This window comes from Gymnogyps californianus, chromosome 26 (genome assembly GCF_018139145.2).
Source record: "Gymnogyps californianus isolate 813 chromosome 26, ASM1813914v2, whole genome shotgun sequence".
NCBI classification, from domain to species: Eukaryota; Metazoa; Chordata; class Aves; order Accipitriformes; family Cathartidae; genus Gymnogyps; species Gymnogyps californianus.
Window position 1 is genome coordinate 2,376,535 of NC_059496.1, and position 15,023 is coordinate 2,391,557.

The window sequence follows — 15,023 nt, forward strand, 5'->3', positions numbered from 1 at the left end:
TGAGGTGATGAAGGAAGAGACGTGTTTTTTTCAACATAGATGGTTAGCAGAGAGGCTGCCAGTGTCCTTCTATTGCATTTGCCTTGTCACCACTGACTCAATTGTTTGTTGATTGAATCGTTTGTTCCTCAAACGAAGAGGAAGTGTTTGTTCTTCTTCATGGTGAGACCCAGTGGTCTGACATCTTCTGCGTGACATAGCGTTTTAGGAATCTTTCCCAAGCAGGGCAGCAGAGGTTGCAGAGCACATGGCATCAGAGGGCTGACAGAGACAGCCGGTGTCCATCTTCTGTTGGGGTATATTTTTTCCTTCTTTACTTCACAGAAGTCATGTTCCCACACATTCTTGGATCTAGTTTACCCTGCTGATAATCATCAGGTGTAGTCATGACTTTAAAGCTCCGCCACCCAACACGTGTCATTCCTCATGCTTTTGCTTTCCAGAGCTGCAGTCGCAAGAGCCGGTGACAGTGGAATAGAGGTGAATGTGGCATGTCAGACAGATGCGCCTCCTGAAAGACCCCGCTTTGCTCTCCAGCCTGGCAGAGCCAGGAGGAGCCCTGGCAAGCAAGCAGAAGCAGGAGAGGTGTGAGGCAAAGGCAGGCTCACAAACCCTGTTGCAAGGCATCCCGTGTGAGAAATCCCTTTCTGATGCAAAACCAGGGTAGACACGTACAGGAACTGCTCCGCATTCTGCTGTGACGTTAAATGCAAAATGAGCAAAGGTGCTTCTCTTTGGGCATTGGTTGTGCCTTTTTCAACTCCAAATGACAACGCTTAGGAATTCTGTGCCCTATAGAAGTAGAATGCAGCGGGAGAGGGGTTGGGAAGGGGTCTGAGAGCAGCAGTGGAGTCCAGGTGAACAGCAAAACCCGGGTATCTTTCATGGAAGCAGTCACGCTGTGGTCACCTTGTGCGGCTAGATGTCTGAGCGAGAGGACAAACCTGACAGCATTTTCCTTCCATGTACCTGGTGGGGTTGCAAGTCAAGCAGTTCGCTTGGCCGTTTTCATCACGGTGACATCCTGAATGGATACTTGCACTCCCTGAAATAGAAAAAAGCATCCTCCTACCTGATAAGCTAAGTAGTGGTGCACATGGATTTGTGCTTTCCAGGGAATTATAAGAACAATACGCAATTAGTAGTCAACAGAGAAGGCAAGGCTGCTTCTTGATAATGATATTTATTATAATAATACAATTTTATTTACATTAAAAAATTGTCACCACTATAGTAATAATTATCCACCTTTATACTAACAATGATCAATGTTCATCAAACCTTATCCATTTCTTTCTTCAGTCTTTACTTATACCAACCAGGATATCAAACATGAATGCTGAAAAGTGCGCAAAATCCTGGACAACCTTCAGGTTGTCCAAGGCTAACCGTCATCTTTCTCTGCAAGCCCAATAAAGCACGTGTTGTTAGACTAGCACATGCTAAGGCAGCAGGAGAGGATTAGTTTGGCCCATCATAAGACCCGTGCCTTACAGTAAAAAAAACTGGTACGCCAAGGAAAGAGTTTCCCTGTAGTCTGTGGGAGTTTTGCTACTCTCTAGGTTGAATATGAGCGTGCTTTCAAACCCTTTTCATAGGAACATGGTTTGGGTTTTTTTCCTACAGAGAGACAGGAGGGACCGATTAATGCAAATACTGATGTCCGTGATTTGGTGTGGATTGATGGGTTGCCCATTGTGGTCACTCTTCTAAATCCAGGTCAAAGACGAACCAGCAAGAGGCTGAATCTTTACATGCAGCGTTGTCTTGGCAGGCACCTTGCTAACAGCAGCAGACGCAAACGCTGCAGAAAGAGGAGGACCCCTGGGAGAAAGCTGCAGCTGGGCCATTTGCTCAGCATTTCTTGGCTGAGCTTGTTGACTCAGTGTGGAGCAATGTTTGTGAGAGTGACTATGCCTCTGACCTAGTTAGGAGAGGTTTCTAGATTTTTTTTCCTCTTTTTATATGTGAACACAGCAAAGTAACAGGCACAATAACCAGAAAGCACAACTGACAGCCTTGTGTCTTAATTTGATGAACTAAAAGGAAACTTAATGTACTGATTTGTTTACATTTGTGGCAGGGCAGAGTGGTTTTGTTTCAACCAATGCTAGTTGAAAGTATCCGGATTCTTTTCTGAAAAGTGAGATCATTCAGTTAGAGGCAGAGCCTGTTTGGAAGTTTTAGTAGTTTGGGGACAGAGGGCAGTTGGGGCTGGGGCCCTTGGGGGAGGGGCTGTTTCTGCCCCGTGCCCTTGGCCTGGTGCTCACAGCTGGGAACGGGCTTTCCCAAATCCTGCTGGAAGGAGCCACATGTGGCCACCGCCGGCACGGCCTTAGGGTCTGCTGCCAACCTGCCTTCAAATGAGCTCTTCCAGCGTGACATTGCCCAGGATCAACTTGAGTGCTGCTGTTCTCCTTCAGGGAGCATGGTACACACCAAGCACACCAGAGCTGGTTTTGTGCCAGGAGAAGACTTCAGGCACTGCTGGGGCTGATGGTGACAGTTCCCACCAGCTGTGCAGCTCAGGAAGATGCCACAGAGGAGGCACTGACTGGTTGTCAATTCTCTTGCAGGAACAGGATTTCACAGGAGAAGGGAGGCAGGACAAGAGGGCCCATGAGGTCCAAAAGTGCATCAGTCAGCTGGCACAGTCACAGTAGAGCAGAGGGAAAAGCAAAAGAGAGGCAGGTGAGCTGGCTAGGACAGTGCTTTCAAGGTGACATCTGCCAGAGCAACAGAAAGACAGACAGGAGCACTGGGAGGTGGTGGGTGGGTAAGAAAGTTGCCTGGGTGAGGGGAGAGCATGGGGAGATGGGAGACAGTGATGGACATGGAGGTCAAAACCACAGGGTGTTGTCAGTGAAGACAGTCCTGCTGTACAAGTGCTTGTGATGTCACTGGAGGCTGAGTAGGTGTTAGGGCAGGAGAAGGAGCTTGGCTTTTACATGTCCTTGTGATATCACATATCCCTGAGTAGGGGATAGGGCTGGAGCAGGAACCCTGTATGTACAGCTGGTTATGGTGTCACAGGTGCCTGAGAAGGAAATAGGGCAGGAGCAGGTACAGGCAGCTGCCCTGTTTCTTGAGCACTCCCCAGGAACGGCATCTCCAGGTAGCTCAGAAAAACATGCTGCCTGCCAAAACTTGAGAACAGCTTAATTCTGGGCAATTTCTCTTCTTTTTAGGCCTGTTGAGTCCCAGGACGGTCCATGTCCAGCAGCTGTGAAGAGATGGCTCAGGACCACGTGAGGTCTGGCGGCGCTGCTTTCTGCATCCCATGGCAGCGATGGGCAAAGGGACAGGTGATCAGGTCCCGGGGCCAGGGCCATGTGCGGGGCTCAGGGTCAGCCCTGCCTGTTTTTCCTAGCGAATCCCCAGCTGGTGCCGGCCCCGTGCTGCAGCCCTAGGGCTGAGGCTCAAGGAGCCAGAGGTTTCTGCAGGCACTGCACCCTGCTGGCCCCAGCGCCGGCTGCCAGCTGCCCTGGGCTTCCCCCATTGTCTCCAGGTCTGCTTTCTGCCAGTGCCGGGGGCACTGCAGAATGTCTTGCCCGTTCCCTGCAGCCATCCTGACCGATGTCTGCACCTCATACATGGTGTCCCTGTCACACAGCTGATTTGGGCATGGCAGGTCTCTCTCACGAGTCTCTGGGAAGTGGGGAAAGAAAAGGCAAATTGCTCCTTTTGAGCTTTGTCCCAGGGAGAGCCAGTGGAGACATGCTGTGCACTGGAGAGCATCCTGCAGGGAGGTGACAGATGTTTGCAGGAGCGCTGGCTTGAAGCTGAGACCCACCTGACAGCAAAGGCAGCGCACTGGCCACAGAGCATCCCAGGTGAGCTGATTGTCTTGGGGGCCAGCAAAGCAGCCTTCCTCTGCCCCTGGTTTTTGGTGAGAGATGGAGCAGTGCAGAGCTGTTTCTCAGGCATCCAGGCCTGACGAGAGTTTCCCTGTGCCCCAGGAGAGATCCTGCTCCAGGAAGCACCTCCCCATCGAGCAAAGGCCATATGCAGCCGCCTGGCTCTGGTACGGCTGCCCCAAGGGGTGTCTCAGGGAGGACGGGCTGATGTGCTTGGTGGCTCTGACACAGAAATGAGGAGCTGAAGCCCGTGGTGATGGCGGGCCAGTTGAAAGTCTCCAAGTGCCCCAGCCTTTCTCCCCGGGAGTGTTTAAGGCAGGCACTTTTCCGGGGGGTGACAGGTGATGTGAAGAGGGATGCTGTCCCATTCCCATTTCAAAGTTGGGACTTCTGAGAGCCGGGGCCACCTGAAGGCCCAGCCGGAGATCTCCAGGGAGTTTGGGTTCATTTTTTGGATATCTTCGGGCTACAGTGTGCTAGGGTTCTGGGATGCTAGGGTGACAGTGTGCAAGGGTTACAGAGTGGTAGGGTTCTGGGATGCCTGAGTTTAAGCGAGTCAGGATTAAAGCGTGCTATTATTCTGGAGAGGATCTGGGTTTGTTGGGCTGGGTTCCTGGGTTATGTTATTTTTGGCTTCTCTTGTGTTCTGGGTGGATTGCTTTTTTGGAGAGTCCTTTTTTAGCTTGTTTGCCTGTTTAGGGTTTGGAAGGGGCCTTTGATTTGTGTATGCTGTGGCTTCGGGTTGGCTTTTTTTTACAGTTCTGGTGGTTTATGTTGTGTTTTCTGTCTTGTAACTACCATTTGTGGTCTGGTGTGTGTGACCGGCTGGGCCAGTGTCACTTCTTGCTGTGGTCCAACTCATTTCCAGTAAGTCGGTAGGTGGGTAGGTGGTAGGTAGGTAGGTGGTAGGTCTGGAGGACTTGCGGTCCATAGCGGATGATGCTGGAGGAGTAATGGGCACTTCTGGGGTGTGGGAGGACTTCTGGCCCATAGGTAATGACTGTCGGAGGAGTAAGTGTGCTTCGTAATTTGTGTGGACTGCCAAATTCACGGTCATTTGTCCTGCTTTGAGGAAGAGCCGTGGGAAGACAGCAGCCACCCGGAAGGACAAGGGTTTCCCCGAGGGTACGTGGCTTTTTGGTTTTTGCTTTTGAGTAAGCAACCTGCAAGGAGGCTGCTATCGTTAAGTTTAATGATGTTTTGTAAAGTCGTGGACTGAGTATCACGTGACTTGAAACATCGCTGAAAACACGGTGCAGGTTTGTCTGGGTGTTCTGGGTGCTTTGGTTTTGAACGTCTGCTCGTGGGGGTAACTTCATACTGTCCTTAGCTCCTATCTCAAGGCACGACATGTGCTTAAGGCGAGGTTCCTCATCCACGATAGTGGATGTGAAGCCGTATTTCAAACAGACTTCCTGATCATTTTTAATTTTTGGGGCAGGCTCTTCTCAGATCTGATTCGTTCATGCTTGGTTTTGCATCTTCACGTGGCTGGCGAAGAGCTCGTAGGAGGAGCAGGAGAAGGGTCAGCGCTGCCGTTTCCACTCGGTCACTTGTGCTGGCGTTATCAAGGTTATCTTCGATCTGCCGTTTCTTTGCAGGAATCTCTTTTTAAGCCACTTGTCCGTTTTGTGAGGGGTAGTGGACTCCCAAAGGGAGACCCTTTTTCCTCATTAGTGCTCAGGGGTTTCCCTGCCGTTTTTGTTTGCTTGCTTGCTTTTTCTTTTGCTGTGCTGAATTTAAAGAACTTCTTTTAGCTCTTTGGGTTTCTGTCCTTAAAGGAAGCTCTAGGATTTCTCCCAGGAGGAGAGTGTCCAGAAAGGAGTGTCCTGGTACACTGCTGTCAGCCTTCAGTCTAGTGAAATGGTGTCATGGCGTATGTTGAAGAGTCATGTAACTCAAATGCATTTGAAATATACAGGCTTTGCCCTTGCTCCTGATTTGTGTGGGAGCTAATTCTCAGCAGCTGATAAACGGTCTGCTGTGCTTTACGAGTTTAAAATAGTCTGTCACCAGAATGTCTTCCTTAGTGCCTACACAGAGCAAGAACCTCCAGTAGCAAGGGCATGCTGACCTTGGGCAGGCTTCAGAGCATCGGATACTTGTAAATAGGTGAAAAACCCAGTCCCGTGGTAGCAGTGTGTGTGCCAAAGTCCACCTGACTCTCCACACTTACTCAGCATGTCACACGTCTTTGTGGGTAAGGCTGGATGATAAGTTTTGTAGTACCCTGCAATCGCAAACACCTACTTGGTTGTTGCTGTTCTCTTGATTATTGCTAAAGATTGTTTGTTGCTCTATGATTGATTGCTGCTCTTCTTGACTGCTGCCATCCTATTGATTGATACTCTATGACTGATTGCTGATAGAAATGGGAAGCAGGTCCATGCCCTGTAGCTCCCCAGGACTCTTCTCAGGCATCTGCCAACGTGTTTTGTCCTGCTGTGGAGGGAGCTGAAGGCCTGGGCAGCAGCCCAGACTCCACCAGGGTAGATATCCCAAGAGATTGGTGCATGTTGGAGGCAGGCCCATGCCCGGTAGCTCTCTGGAACTGCTCCCAGGAATATCCAGGAGTCTTTTGGTTTCCTTTGGAGACGAGCGAATTCCCAGGTAGCAGCCCCAGAATCTTCTAAGGTAGCTACGCAAAGAGCATTGTGTATGTTGGGGGCAGGTGCATTCCTGTTTTTGCGTCAGGACTTTTCCCATACATCTGCCAGAGTGTTTTGAGTTTCCTGACAGGCAGCTAAAGTCCCAGGTAGCAGCAGCACAATTTTCCTCTTCCGTTAGCTGAAGAGTTTTCTTTGTGTTGGAGGCAGGTCTATGCCCGGTAGCTCCTCAGGACTCCTCCGAGGAACGTCCAGAGTGTTTTGGCCTCCCCTGGAGACAGCTGAATTGCGCAGGTAGCCATCCCAGACTTTTGCAAGGTAGCTACCAAGGTGTTTTGTGTGTGTTGGAGTCAGGTCCGTGCCCTGTAGCTGATTGGGACTCCTCCGAGACATCTCCGGGAGCATTTGGGCTTTCTCTGGAGACAGGTGAATTCCACAGGATCAGCCGCAGACTCCTCCAAGGTAGCTAGTCAAGCAGTCTTGTCCATGTTGTAGGCAAGTCCATTCGTGTTAGCTCTCCAGGAATTTTCCCATTCATCTCCAGGAGTGTGTTGGTATCTTGTGGAGACAGCTGAAATCCTGGGTAGCAGCCCCAGTCTCCTCCTGGGCGCTTTGTCAATGTTAGAGGTAGGTCCATGCCTGGTAGCTCCTCTGGACCTCTCCAAGACAGCTGAATCATCGCGAGGGAAGCCTTTCTGTGTCTCCGTGAGATAGCGTGGGGGAAGCCTTTCTCTGTCGTACCGAGCCAGCTCAGGGAAAGCCTTTCTGTGTCCTGCTGAGGCAGCACGGGGTAAGGGTTCCTGTGATGTACCGAGGTAGGAGAGGGGAAGCCTTTCTGTGTCATAATGAGTCAGCACAGGGAAAGCCTTTCTGAGTCTTAACTGGCAGCATGCGGGAAGCCTTTCTCTGTGGTAGGGAGGCAGCGCAGGGGAAGGGGCTCTGTGCTTGCTCTGCCACCTCATCCTCACCTTCACCTACCCCCTCAGCCTCGCCAGAGCGCAGCTCCAATATGGACACCCTCCACGTAGGGCTGCCACACACAAGTGGCCAGGACTGAAAGCTGTTGGTGGCCCTCACCTTCCCTTGGCAGCGTCTTCACAGCACCACCAACACCGGGGCTCTGTGCTTGCAGGGTTCCGTTTTGGACCCCTGCCGGTACAGACTGGGCCCTGTCCCTGTGCAAAGTGAATCCCCTGGCCACCTCCAAGTACAGACTGAGCCCCATCCCAGTACTTTTTGGACCCCCTGGCCACTTCCCAGTACAGAGTGAGCCCCGTCCCAGTACAAACTGGATTCCCTGGCTCCATTCCATGTATAGTCTTGGCCCAGTCCCAGTAAAAAGTGGATCTCCTGGTTGTGTCCCAGTAGAGACTGGCCCATGTCCCAGTACAAACTGGACCCCCTGGCCCCTTCCCAGTACAGACGGAGCCTGGCCCAGTACAAACTGGATCCCCTGGCTCCATTCCAGTACAGTCTTTTAGTCTAATTTGTCACTTTTAACACTAATAAACGTGTCACCCTAAAGAGGATGACCTTTTTCCAGAGGGCCAATGACCTTCACTCAGGTTTCAGCACACATCCTGGAGACAAGCCAGGGCTTCTTGACTCCTTCCAGATGCTCATCAGACATGGCCTGAGGTTTGTGAACATTCCCACGCTGCTGCCCAGCTGCACAGAGGCTTTTCTCCACTGACATAGTGCTTGACCTCGTCTGGTGTGGAAGTTTTGGTCTCGTGCCTTCCCACTGACAAGTGCGGACCATCTGTGTGCTCAATAGCTGTTATTTTATGATTCTGTGATGTTTCTGAGGAAGGTTTCTCAGCTCTGCTGTAGGAGACGGGTACCATTCAAATCAAGTAGAGGTGTTTAAGATGTGCTGTTTCCTCAGGGAAAGTTCTGGCAGGGGTAGAAAGAGAACATGGTTGTCCTGACCCACTAGATTGTGTGTTCCCTGTTCTGCCTTTTCCTCTGAGGAGGATGAGGTGATGAAGGAAGAGACGTGTTTTTTCAACATCGATGGTTAGCAGAGAGGCTGCCAGTGTCCTATTGCATTTGCCTTGTCACCACTGACTCAATTGTTTGTTGATTGATCGTTTCGTTCCTCAAACGAAGAGGAAGTGTTTGTTCTTCTTCATGGTGAGACCCAGTGGTCTGACATCTTCTGCGTGACATAGCGTTTTAGGAATCCTTCCCAAGCAGGGCAGCAGAGGTTGCAGAGCACATGGCATCAGAGGGCTGATGGAGACGGCCGATGTCCATCTTCTGTTGGGGTATATTTTTTCCTTCTTTACTTCACAGAAGTCATGTTCCCACACATTCTTTGGATCTAGTTTACCCTGCTGAATCATCAGGTGTAGTCATGACTTTTAAAGCTCCGCCAACCCCAACACGTGTCATTCCTCATGCTTTTGCTTTCCAGAGCTGCACTCGCAAGAGCCTGGTGACGTGGAATAGAGGTGAATGTGGCATGTCAGACAGATGCGCCTCCTGAAAGACCCCCGCTTTGCTCTCAGCCTGGCAGAGCCAGGAGGAGCCCTGGCCAGCAAGCAGAAGCAGGAGAGGTGTGAGGCGAAGGCAGGCTCACAAACCCTGTTGCAAGGCATCCCGTGTGCGAAATCCCTTTCTGATGCAAAACCAGGGTAGACACACATAGGAACTGCTCCACATTCTGCTGTGACGTTAACTGCAAAATGAGCAAAGGTGCTTCTCTTTGGGCATTGGTTGTGCCTTTTTCAACTCCAAATGACAACATTGAGGAATTCTGTGCCCTATAGAAGTAGAATGCAGCGGGAGAGGAGTTGGGAAGGGGTCTGAGAGCAGCAGTGGAGTGCAGGTGAACAGCAAAATGCAGGTATCTTTCATGGAAGCAGTCACGCTCTGGTCACCTTGTGCGGCTAGATGTCTGAGCGAGAGGACAAACCTGACAGCATTTTCCTTCTGTACCTGGTGGGGTTGCAAGTCAAGCAGTTCGCTCGGCCGTTTTCATCACGGTGACGTCCTAAATGGATACTTGCAGGGCCCAGAAATAGAAAAAAGCATCCTCCTACCCAGTAAGCTAAGTAGTGGTGCACATGGATTTGTGATTTCCAGGGAATGATAAGAGCAATACGCAATTAGTAGTCAACAGAGAAGGCAAGGCTGCTTCATGATAATGTTATTTATTTATAATAATACAATTTTATTTACATTAAAAAATTGTCACCACTGTAGTAATAATTATCCACCTTTATACTAATAATGATTCAATGTTCATCAACCTTATCCATTTCTTTCTTCAATCTTTACTTATACCAAACAGGATATCAAACATGAATGCTGAAAAGTGCGGAAAATCCTGGACAACCTTCAGCTTGTCCCAAGGCTAACCGTCATCTTTCTCTGCAAGCCCAATAAAGCAACGTGTCATTACACTAGTGCATGCTAAGGCAGCAGGAGAGGATTAGTTTGGCCCATCATAAGACCCGTGCCTTACAGTAAAAAGACAACTGGTACGCCAAGGAAAGAGTTTCCCTGTAGTCTGTGGGAGTTTTGCTACTCTCTAGGTTGAATATGAGCGTGCTGTCAAACCCTTCTTCATAGGAACATGGTTTGGGTTTTTTTCCTACAGAGAGACAGGAGGACCGGCTAATGCAAATACTGATGTCCGTGATTTGGTGTGGATTGATGAGTTGCCCATTGTGGTCACTCTTCTAAAGCCAGGTCAAAGACGAACCAGCAAGAGGCTGAATCTTTACATGCAGCGTAGTCTTGGCAGGCACCTTGCTAACAGCAGCAGACGCAAACGCTGCAGAAAGAGGAGGACCCCTGGGAGAAAGCTGCAGCTGGGCCATTTGCTCAGCATTTCTTGGCTGAGCTTGTTGACTCAGTGTGGAGCAATGTTTGTGAGAGTGACTATGCCTCTGACCTAGTTAGGAGAGGTTTCTAGATTTTTCTTTCCTCTTTTTATATGTGAACACAGCAATGTAACAGGCACAATAACCAGAAAGCACAACTGACAGCCTTGTGTCTTAATTTGATGAACTAAAAGGAAACTTAATGTACTGATTTGTTTACATTTGTGGCAGGGCAGAGTGGTTTTGTTTTCAACCAATGCTAGATGAAAGTATCCGGATTCTTTTCTGAAAAGTGAAGATCATTCAGATAGAGTGAGAGCCTGTTTGGAAGTTTTAGTAGTTTGGGGACAGAGGGCAGTTGGGGGCTGGGGCCCTTGGGGGAGGGGGCTGTTTGTGCCCCGTGCCCTTGGCCTGGTGCTCACAGCTGGGAACGGGCTTTCCCAAATCCTGCTGGAAGGAGCCAGATGTGGCCACTGCTGGCACGGCCTCGGGGTCTGCTGCCAGCCTGCCTTCAAATGAGCTCTTCCTAGCGTAACATTGCCCAGGATCAACTTTGAGTGTTGCTGTTCTCCTTCAGGGAACATGGTACACACCAAGCACACCAGAGCTGTTCCTGTGCCAGGAGAAGACTTCAGGCACTGCTGGGGCTGATGGTGACAGTTCCCACCAGCTGTGCAGCTCAGGAAGATGCCACAGAGGAGGCACTGACTGGATGTCAATTCTTTTGCAGGAAGAAGATTTAACAGGAGAAGGGAGGCAGGACAAGAGGGCCCATGAGGTCCAAAAGTGCATCAGACAGCTGGCACAGTCACAATAAGAGCAGAGGGAAAAGAGAAAGAGAGGCAGGTGAGCTGGCTAGGACAGCGCTTTCAAGGTGACATCTGCCAGAGCAACAGAAAGACAGACAGGAGCACTGGGAGGTGGTGGGGTGGGTAAGAAAGGTGCCTGGGTGAGGGTAGAGCATGGGGAGATGGGAGACAGTGATGGAGATGGAGGTGAAAAACACAGGGGGTTGGCAGTGAAGACAGACCTGCTGTACAAGTGCTTGTGATGTCACTGGAGGCTGAGTAGGTGTTCGGGCAGGAGAAGGAGCTTGGCTTTTACATGTCCTTGTGATATCACATATCCCTGAGTAGGTGTTAGGGCTGGAGCAGGAACCATGTATGTGCAGCTGGTTATGGTGTCACAAGTGCCTAAGAAGGAAATAGGGCAGGAGCAGGCCCTGATTTGTGCAGGTGCCTGCGATGTTAGTGCTGAGTGCTGAGGTGGTCAGGCAGAAGCAGACCCCTGGCTTGTGAAGGTGGTTTTGAGGTGAGTGTTTTGTGAGGATGTGAGTGGGAATGAAAGGAGAGCTGGTTTGTGGAGGTGCTTGTGTTGTGGTATTTCCGTGCAGATGTGATAGGGCAGGAGGAGGCCCGTGGCTTGTGCAAGTGCTTGTGAGGTCATAGGCTGGTGAGTAAGTGATAGGGCAGGAGATGGACCTGAGCTTGCGCAGCTGCTTGTGATGTCCAATGATCCCAAGCAGATGGTAGTTTAGGAGCAGGCCCCTGCCCTGTGCAGCTGCTTGTGTTGTCATTGGTGGCAGAGTAGTTGCTAGGGCAAGAGGTTGCAGGTGGGTTGTGCAGGTGGTTGTGATGGGAGAGGTGGTTGAGTAGGTGTTAGGGCAGGAGCATGCAGGTGGGTTGTGCAGGTGCTTGTGATGTCGTAGGTGTTGTGTTGGGTTTGTGTGGCAGGGGTTTGTGTAGAGGGGAGGGTCTCGAGGGGTGGGTCCTGTGAGAAGCTGCTAGAAGCTTTCCCAGCTCCAATTCGGCCCCGCCTGTGTGGAAGGGGGAGGCAATCAGCACCGGTGGTAGGTGCTCTGGGATAGGATATTTCAGAAGGGGAAAGAGTGGTGGAAAAAGAAGGAAGGGTAGGTGCAGCGATGAGAGGAGTGGGATGTGAGAGAAAGAAGGCTGCAGAGGCCGAAGTGAGTGAAGAAGGAGAGGGAGGAGGTGCGGGGGAGCAGAGATTCCCCTGCAGGCCGTGGTGAGAGGGCAGGCTGTGTCCCTGCAGACCATGGAGGTTAATGGTGGATGAGAGATTCCCCTGCAGGCTGTGGAGGACGCGAGGGTGGAGCAAGTGTGTGGGCCCAAAGGCGGCCGTGAGTGCGTGGGAAAGGGCACGCTGGAGCAGGTGGTGGAGGCCTGCAGGGAGTGTGTGGCAAGGAGTGGTGTTGGAGAAGGTGGTGGAGGGCTGATCCCCATGAGAGGGATCCCACAGTGGAGCAGGAGAAGAGTGTGAGGAGCCCTCCCCCTGAGGAGAAAGGAGCGTCAGAGCTAATGTGGGATGAAGCGCATGCAAGCCCCGTTCGCCGTTGCCCTGGGCCACTGTGGGGAGGAGGTGGAGGTATGGTGAGCAAAGGTGAGGGCGGGAAGAAGGGAGGGGTGGGGGGAAAGTGTGTTTTTAAGATCTGGTTCTCTTTCTCCTTCTGCTAGTGTGATTTGCTTGGTAGGAAATGAACTGGATGTCTTTTTTCGGCAAGTGGAGTGCGTTTTGCCTGTGAGCATACTTGTTGAGTGATCCGTCCATGTCCTTGTGTGGACTTGCGAGCCTTTGGTTGTATTTTGTCGTCCGCATGCCGCCGTAGGGGAGGAGTGAGCAAGCAGGTGCATGGTGCTTTGTTGGTGGCTGGGCGTAAAGCACGCCGTTGCTGTTAGTGGGGGATAGGATGGAAGGAGGCAGTTGGCTTGTTGTTGTGCTTGTGAGGTGAGATGGGCCTGAGTAGGTGGTAGGGCTGGAGCAGGAAGCTTTGATGTGCAGGTGCTTTGGGTGTCGCAAGTGCTTGGGTAGTTGCTGTGTCAGGAGCAAGGTGGTGGCTTCTGGAGGTAGGTGCGATGTCAGAGGTGGCTGAGGAGGTGCTAAGGCAGTGGCAGGCCCCGGCTTGTCGAGGTCCTTGTGATGTGCGTGGTGCCTAAGTAGGTGAATGGGAAGGACTGAAGAGGTGGCTTTTAGAGGTGCTTGTGATGTGAATGCTTGCTGGGTAGCTGTTAGGGCAGGAGCGTGCAGGAGGGTTGTGCAGGTGCAGGTGATGTCCTAGGTGGGTGAGCAGGTGCTAGGGCAGAAGCAGGCAGGTGGCTGGTCGAGGTGGTTGTGCTGTGAGTGCTGGCTAAGTAGGTGAATGGGCAGGACTGGAGAGGTGGCCAGTGGAGGTGCTGGGGACGTGCCTGGTGGCTCTGCAGCTGTTAGGGCAGGAGCATGCAGGTGGGTTGTGCAGGTTGTTGTGCTGTCCTAGGTGGGTGAGTAGGTGCTAAGGCAGGAGCAGGCCCCTGGCTTGTGCAGCTGGTAGCGATGTGGTGTTGGCAAGTCATTGCTAGGGCAGGAGGCAGTCCCTGGTTTGTGCAGCAGCATATGTTGTCAGTGGTGGAGCAGGAGGTGATAGGGCAGGAGTGCGCAGGTGGCTTGTGCAGGTGCTTGTGAAGTCAAGTGTTGGCTGTGTAGCAGTTAGGGCAGGAAGCTGGAGGTGGATTGTGCAGGTGCATGTGATGTCCCTGTTGGGTGAGTAGGTGATAGGGCAGGAGCAGGGCCCTGGCTTGTGCAGGTGCCTGCGATGTCAGTGCTGAGTGCTGAGGTGGTTGGGCAGAAGCAGGCCCCTGGCTTGCAAAGGTGGTTTTGAGGTGAGTGTTTTGTGAGGATGTGAGTGGGACTGAAAGGAGAGGTGGCTTGTGGAGGTGCTTGTGTTGTGGTATTTCCGTGGAGATGTGCTAGGGCAGGAGGAGGCCCGTGGCTTGTGCAGGTGCTTGTGAGGTCCTAGGTGAATGAGTAAGTGATAGGGTAGAAGGAAGCACTTGGATTGTTCATGTGCTTGTGATGGAAGTGATGGCTGATGGTTTGCTCACTCCCCTGTGGTGGGATGGGGGAGAGAATCGGAAGGGTAGAAGTGAGAAAACTCATGGGTTGAGATAAAGACAGTTTAGTAGGTAAAGCAAAAGCCATGCACCCAAGTAAAGAAAAATAAGGGATTCATTCACTAGTTCCTCTTTTTCCTCTCTGTCGTGGTTTAACCCCAGTCAGCAACTAAGCACCACACAGCCGCTTCCCCCTTCCCCTCCCAGTGGGGTGAGGAGGAGGAAAGAGGGAAAAAAATGTAAAACTCGTGGGTTGAGATAAGAACAGTTTAATAACTAAAGTAAAATATAATACTAACAATAGTAATAATGAAATATAATAATAGTAATGAAAAGGAATATAACAAAAAAGGAGGGGGAGGAAGGGAAAAAAACCGAACAAACCAAAAAAAAACCACCAGTGATGCACAATGCAATTTCTCACCACCCGCTGACCGATGCCCAGTTAGTTCTCGAGCAATGAACCGCGCCGCCCAGCCAACTCCCCCCTGTTTCTATACTGGGCATGACGTTCCATGGCATGGAATACCCCTTTGGCTAGTTCAGGTCAGCTGCCCCGGCTCTGCTCCCTCCCAGCTTCTTGCACACCTGCTTGCTGGCAGAGCATGGGAAACTGGAAAGTCCTTGGCTTAAGATAAGCGCTACTTAGCAACAACTAAAACATCGGAGTGTTATCAACATGATTCTCACACTAAATCCAAAACACAGTACTGTACCAGCTACTAAAAAGAAAGTTAACTCTGTCCCAGCCGAAACCAGGACACTCTCCCAACTTCTTTTGCGCCCCCCAGCCTTCTCGCTGGTGGGGTGGGGTGAGAAGCAGAAGAGGCCTTGACTCTGTGT